The sequence below is a fragment of the Zingiber officinale genome, chromosome 7A (assembly GCF_018446385.1).
Source record: "Zingiber officinale cultivar Zhangliang chromosome 7A, Zo_v1.1, whole genome shotgun sequence".
Taxonomy (NCBI): Eukaryota; Viridiplantae; Streptophyta; class Magnoliopsida; order Zingiberales; family Zingiberaceae; genus Zingiber; species Zingiber officinale.
The window spans coordinates 116,649,666-116,656,273 of record NC_055998.1 but is presented as its reverse complement, the minus strand read 5'-3'; positions in this window follow the sequence as shown (position 1 = coordinate 116,656,273).

Here is a 6,608-nt window from a genome sequence, read left to right as displayed (position 1 = left end):
ATTATACTATTCATCGGACTTTTGTTGATACAGGGAGTTCGACGAACATTATTTTCAAGAAGACGTTCGATCAATTACAAATTGATCGAAGTGAGTTGTTGCCCATGATGACCTCGTTGTACGGCTTTACGGGCAATGAAGTAATGTCGCTCGGACAGGCCCAATTGGTCGTCTCGCTCGAAGAAGAGCCATTAAAGAGAACCAGGACCAACTTCATTGTAGTGAATGCACCATCAGCCTACAACGTCATCTTGGGTCGACCGCCCTTCAATGAATTCCGGGCGGTGGTGTCTACGTACTGCCAAAAGATCAAGTTCCTGATGGACGACCGGGTGGGTGAAGTCAAAGGCGACCAATTGATCGCTCGGTGATGCTATGTCGAGATGGTCAAGTTTGAAGTGAGAAGCGCTCGGAAGAATCCGCACTTGGAGGTGAATGCCATCACCAAAGAGCTTCAGGGGTGGGTCTACGAAGAAAAGACTAGTCTGAAATCCACCAGAGCCAAACGGAGGCCACCATGTTAATCGCAATCGATCAGGAACTCGGGAAGGAGGCAGAGCGGCTGTAGAGCGTGAATCATCTTCAACCCTAGAGGGCGGGATGAGAGATCCGCAAGTAAATATTGTCCTTTTGTATTTTTGTATGTCTCCCGAACGCAAGGCAAAATTCGAATAAAAAAACAAAAGCCTCTTGAAGTGTGCCTACATTGACAGTCGAGCGACAACCTTAAATCCTTATCTCCATCAACAGTCAAGCGGCGACCTTAAACCCTTATCTCCATCGACGGTCGAGCGACGACCTTAAACCCTTGTCTTCATCGATGGTCGAGCGACGACCTTAAACCCTTGTCTCCATTGACGGTCGAGCGGCGACCTTAAACCCTTGTCTCCATCGACGGTCGAGTGGCGACCTTAAACCCGAGTCTTCGTCAAATCGTCGAGCGGCGACGTTAAATGCGTGCCTTCTGTTGGTGCAATATCCCTCAGGTCAAGGTTGACCTGGGTAACCAAGCTGAGTCTTGGTTTGGGTTTAGATGTTTGACAATAAGATATTGATTGAAGAAGAGTCAAGTAGGTCAAGGTTGACTGGATACTTGACTGGGAAGTCCTAACTGGGATGTTAGGCAAAATGAAAGTCCTGGTGAGTGAAGCCAGGCAGAAGAAAAGTCCTGGTGAGTGAAGCCAGGCAGATGAAAGTCCTGGTGAGTGAAGCCAGACAGATGAAAGTCCTGGTGAGTGAAGCCAGGCAGATGAAAGTCCTAGTGAGTGAAGCTAGGCAGATGGAAACCCTGGTGAGTGAAGCCAGGTGAAAGTCCTAGTGAGTGAAGCTAGGCAGATGGAAAACCCTAGTGAGTAAAGCTAGGTGAAAGCCCTGGTGAGTGAAGCCAGGCAAGGGAAAATCCAGATGGATCAAGGATGATCGAACATCTGGTGCTGGGAAGTCCAAGTAGGTCAATGGAGTGACCGGATACTTGGCACGACGAGTAAAAGTCCAAGTGGGTCAAAGGGATTGACCGGACACTTGGTGGGGAGTCCTGGCAGGTCAAGGGAGTGACCAGATGCGAGGCATGATGTACCAACAGGTCAAGGTTGACCGGATGTTGGTTAGGGAGGTTTGGAACTTGGTTTTGGGCAAAAACCAAGTGCTGGATCGATCCGTGGATCGATCCAGGCTGTGGATCGATCAGTGGATCGATCTAGATTCTTCCCAGCGAACAGAAAGCTTCTGGATCGATCCGTGGATCGATCCAGAGGTCCCGATCGATCAGCCGATCGATCGGGACGATGCTGCTTCGCGCGATAAGCGCTGGATCGATCCGTGGATCGATCCAGGCGCGTTTCCTGAGCACAGAGGCGCTCTGGATCGATCCAAAGCCTCCCCGATCGATTCGGAACATTCGAATCGATCGGGATCCGACCGTTGCGTCGGGTTTAAAGCCGCAGGCGAGCGTGGTCTTCGGCATCTCTTCACGAGCTCTTCTCAGATTCATTCCAGCTCCTCCACAGCTCTCTACAAGCACGTGATCGCCAGTTCTTGAAGGTTCTTGGAGGCTTTCCAAGTCAAGAGGCGGATCTATTGCAAGAGGAAGAAGTTAGGGTTAGGGTTTTTACGGCACATCTTGTAAGCTTTTGCTTAACTTGTATTTTCCTTTCTTCTTCTTGTATTGAGAGTGTTGTAGGGCTTCTCCGCCTTTGGTAGTTACCATAAAGGAGTGTTATTCATAGTGGAGGGTGTGTGCGTTGGTGTGGATCCTTGGATTAGTCACCTCTTGTGAGGTGGATACCAAGTAAAATCCTAGTGTTAGCGTGTTTGTGTTTGTTTCTGTATTTTCCGCTGCACATCCAAGAAGAAACAAGCAACGAAGAGCACCGAGCGAACGCGACGAGCTATTCACCCCCCCTCTAGCTACTTTTGGTCCTAACAAGTGGTATCAGAGCAAGGCCGCTCTTCACCGGAATCATCGCCGGAAGGGTCAAGCATATCAAGAAAAGCTAGAGGGTGAAGAAGTTGGAGCAAATTCTTCAAGTTCAAGACTTTATCAAGCTCAACTTCAAGATGCAATTCCAAGATGGACTTGGATTTGACACAAGGGTGGCTCCACCATACACATCGGCAAGCTTCGATTCTTGGAGATCAAGAATTGAAAATTTTCTTATGATGGAGATAGAGCAATGGTTTGCTCTCATGGAAGGTTTTGAAGCTCCCACAAATTCCAAGGGCAAAGTACTCAAAAGGAGCAAGTGGAGCAAAGACCAAATTCAAAGATGTGAGGCCAATGACAAAGTGACCAAGCTTTTGGTCAATTTATTGCCAAGCAACATCTTGGAACAAATTGGAGAGTTTGAAGATGCCAAGGAGCTTTGGAGCAAATTGGCAAGAATTCATGAGATCCCCTCCACTGTATCAAATCAAGGAGAATCCAAAGAGGGCGACTCATTGGATCAAGACCAAGAGGAGGACTCCGAGGTTGAGAGATGCTCAACCTCCGAAGAAGAGGAGATCCAAGAAGCTTCATCCTCAAGGGAATGCAACGAAGGGAACAAGGAGGGAGCATACTCCTTGTTTCATATTCAAGATGATGAAGCCTCCACCTCTAGGATTGAGGGGGAGCAATCCTTGGTGACGCCGGATCAAGAAGAAGGAGAAGCTTCTACATCCGGGTCAAGTGAAGAAGAAGAAGATGGTGCCACCTCCGAAATTCAAGAAATAGCAAATGGAGGAGCAAGTGCCATCCCTACACAAGAAGGTATAAATGTTTCAATTAAAAATAAAAATCATATAATATGTTTTGAGTGTAGGGAAAGTGGGCACTACAAGAGCAAGTGTCCCAACTTGGCCAAGAAGAAGGGTCAAGTGACGCAAAAGGGCAAGGAGAAGCCCGAGGAGACCATTCCCGGAACAAAGAAGAGCAAGGAGCATATCATATGCTTCTCTTGCAATCAAAAGGGGCATTACCGGAGTCAATGCCTCAAGGGGAAGAAGATGGTCAAGGCTCAAGGAGGCATTAGTCAAGGGGGAGCCTCCAAGGTAAAGAAGAAGGTAACATTTATTGAGCCTACTCCTTTACATTATGGTAAAAAGCATGATAGTTCTAATTTTTATCATTTTAATGCGATTTACCATAAGAATAGGAAGCATGAGGGCTTTAAGGAAAAGCATGTGGCCCTACATGCCAAAACTACTACACCTAAGGCTAGGAATGTAGGTAAAAGTCTATGCAAGAACTCTAAGGATTGTAGCTACAAGCCTAGAAACAAAAATGCTCATGAACTTAATGGAAAACCAAAAACTAAGGACTTAGTGATGGAAAATCAAGTCTTGAGGTCAAGACTTGATAAAATGGAAAAGACCCTAAAAAGGATGGAAAATATCCTATTAGGGCAAAATGAGCATAACCTAGGTCTAGGAGCACAAAGGTCATCTAATGGCCATAGAGGTTTGGGATACAAACCAAAGGCTAAGAAGGATGTGCCCTCTTACCATAGAGTTCCATATAGCTATGGAACAAACCCTAGGTCTAGTGGTCAAGCCAAAAATACTAGGGAAGTCATCCCTAAGAGTATTTTTGCAATAAATGTGACTAAGACTTCTAAGAAGTCTAAGAAAGTCACAAACAAGGTCACAAGGGAGGTTATCCCTAGAGTTGACCTAGAAAATGTGACCAAGGCTTCTAAGAAGCCCAACAAGGTCACTAGGAAGGTATCTAGGGAAGTTATCCCTAGTGAGTACCTAGAGCATCCAAGGAGCACCAATAGGTGTTGGGTTCCTAGGAGCATCTTCTCTACCCCATAGATGGGTTAGAGAGTGTCAACTCCGATTAGAAGGGTAGTTAACCCAACTTTGAGGAAATTGACACTCAAGGAGCATTTTCAAGGTTTAGTTAACCTTTGAAAATGAAATGGACCTATTATTTACTCCGTGAAAGAGTAAAATGTGCCTAATGGTGGAAGATTTGATTTTAATCTTAAATGGCACATATTGGAAAATTAATAAGAACTATCAAGTTGGGTTTTTGGTATGCTCTTAGGCAATTTAAGGCAATCCGGGCCTTAAATTTAAAAGTACTGCTCTTGAGGAAAAATGGAATATGCCAACATTTGAGGACATGTTCATTTTAATTGGCATAAATTAATCAAGGGAATAAGAAATGCAAACTTAGGCTTTGGCATTTTCTTGAAGCACTTTGGGCAAGCTAGGGTTTAAGTCTTAGGATTAGCTAAGATTAACGATACTTAGATAGGTAATCTAGGTATATTTTATTTATGCTAAACCTTGCCATGATTGTTTGCTCATAATATGCCATGACATCATATTTAATCTTATTTGTATTTTGCATTCATGGCTTATCATGAAAAATACAAAAATACCATGTCATGCCATACATACATCATGTAGTTATAGGAATCTTTCTTTTGAAAGCTATTTTATTTTGATGTATGTCATAACATTATCATGCATTATGTTTATTTCTTAAGGACATATGGCATTAGTTAAACAAGTGGCATTTGTTTAAAACAGGTGGAATAAACAAGTGACATTTGTTTAACAAGTAAATCAACAAGTAACATCCTTTGTGGATGTCTACCTCTCAAAATGCCTAGATAGATATGCATGATCCCTAGAATAGGGCAAAACCAAAATCTTACATCTCACAAAGACCTATAAGGTGACTTATATGTGTTTTAGTGCATATTATATACAAGTGAGATGTTAGGATGATGAACAAAACTCAAGATGTTGATTTAGTGCATTCTTTTGAGTTTTTAAGTTCATCAAAACACATAGTTATGTGTTTTCCCATCATTGGGAAAGCTAATGTACAAGCCATGTGCATTATGCCCAAGGAACATGATGGGATATTGGTTTTGAAAATGTTTTTAAAATGTTTTTGGAAAACCTTGGTGAAGGCTATCTTTTGATAGTAATTACCATTGAATAGTTAGACACAAACTTGAAGAAAAACACTAAAGTTTTTGCAAGCTTTCAAGTTTGTGTCAATCTTTGAAAATATGATGTATTTTCATAGAAAACTACTTTTCCATGATTAAGTATGCCCTAAATAATGTCTACACGAAATTTCATAATTTTTGGATTTTTGTAGAATTTTCTAGGGGTTTCGTTGACCGAAATGGAATTTCAGCAACTATCGAGCTCGATCGATCCATGGATCGATTGAGTTCCATGAATCGATCCATGGATCGATTCAACGACAATTCCGCGATAAGCGCTGGATCGATCAGCCGATCGATTCAGGAGTCTCGAATCGATCCGTGGATCGATTCGAGAAGGTTCAATCGATTGGAACCTAACTCCAATCGATCCAAGTTGCTGATTTTGGCTGGGAAGGCCGATTTCAGCATCTTTGAACCTCTTTGAGTCTAGGTAACCATTCCAAACCCCTTAAATACATTTGTATACATACAAAGGGTGTTTTCATGTTGAAAACAAGGATGGATTGGTTAACGAAGACTAAGTAGAAGTTTAGGTTGAGATTGTTTCAAATTTTGAATATTTGAACCTCAAAACTTCCACATTTGGGTTTCCTAATGGTTTAGGGATTCCAAGTCATTGTTGGTGCAATGACAGAAGTTACCACCATGTCTTTAGGGGGAGGGACTCTTTAAAGACATGAAAATTATTTTTCATGAACCTTGGAAGGTGGTTAACCTTCTGTTGTGAACTTGCTCAAGGTTGAGCATTTAAACTTGAAATGGGAAAAATGGGGAGTGGATATCCTCATTATTTCAAGTGGACACTCAAGTGGTTGAAAATGCTCAAGGTTGGGTATTTGTCAACATTGAGGGAGAAGTTAAGGATAAATGAAGGGTATGGGACCTTCATTATCGTGTTGATCACAACGAGTGATGTTGTGAACAACGATGAGCAACTCTTCAGGGGGAGAGTCTTCAACAAATGGATTTGTTGAAGTGTGCCCAGAATTGGAGCATGGGTTGATGTGTGTCCAACGATGGGTTGATGTGTGCCAATAGGGGGAGAATGTATGGTTAAGCTTAGTCCTTCATTACCTATGGGAAGGTCATAGGGGGAGAATGAAAGGACTCATGAAAGGGAGTAAGTTAGGCTTTCATTACCTAGAGGGAGTTTGC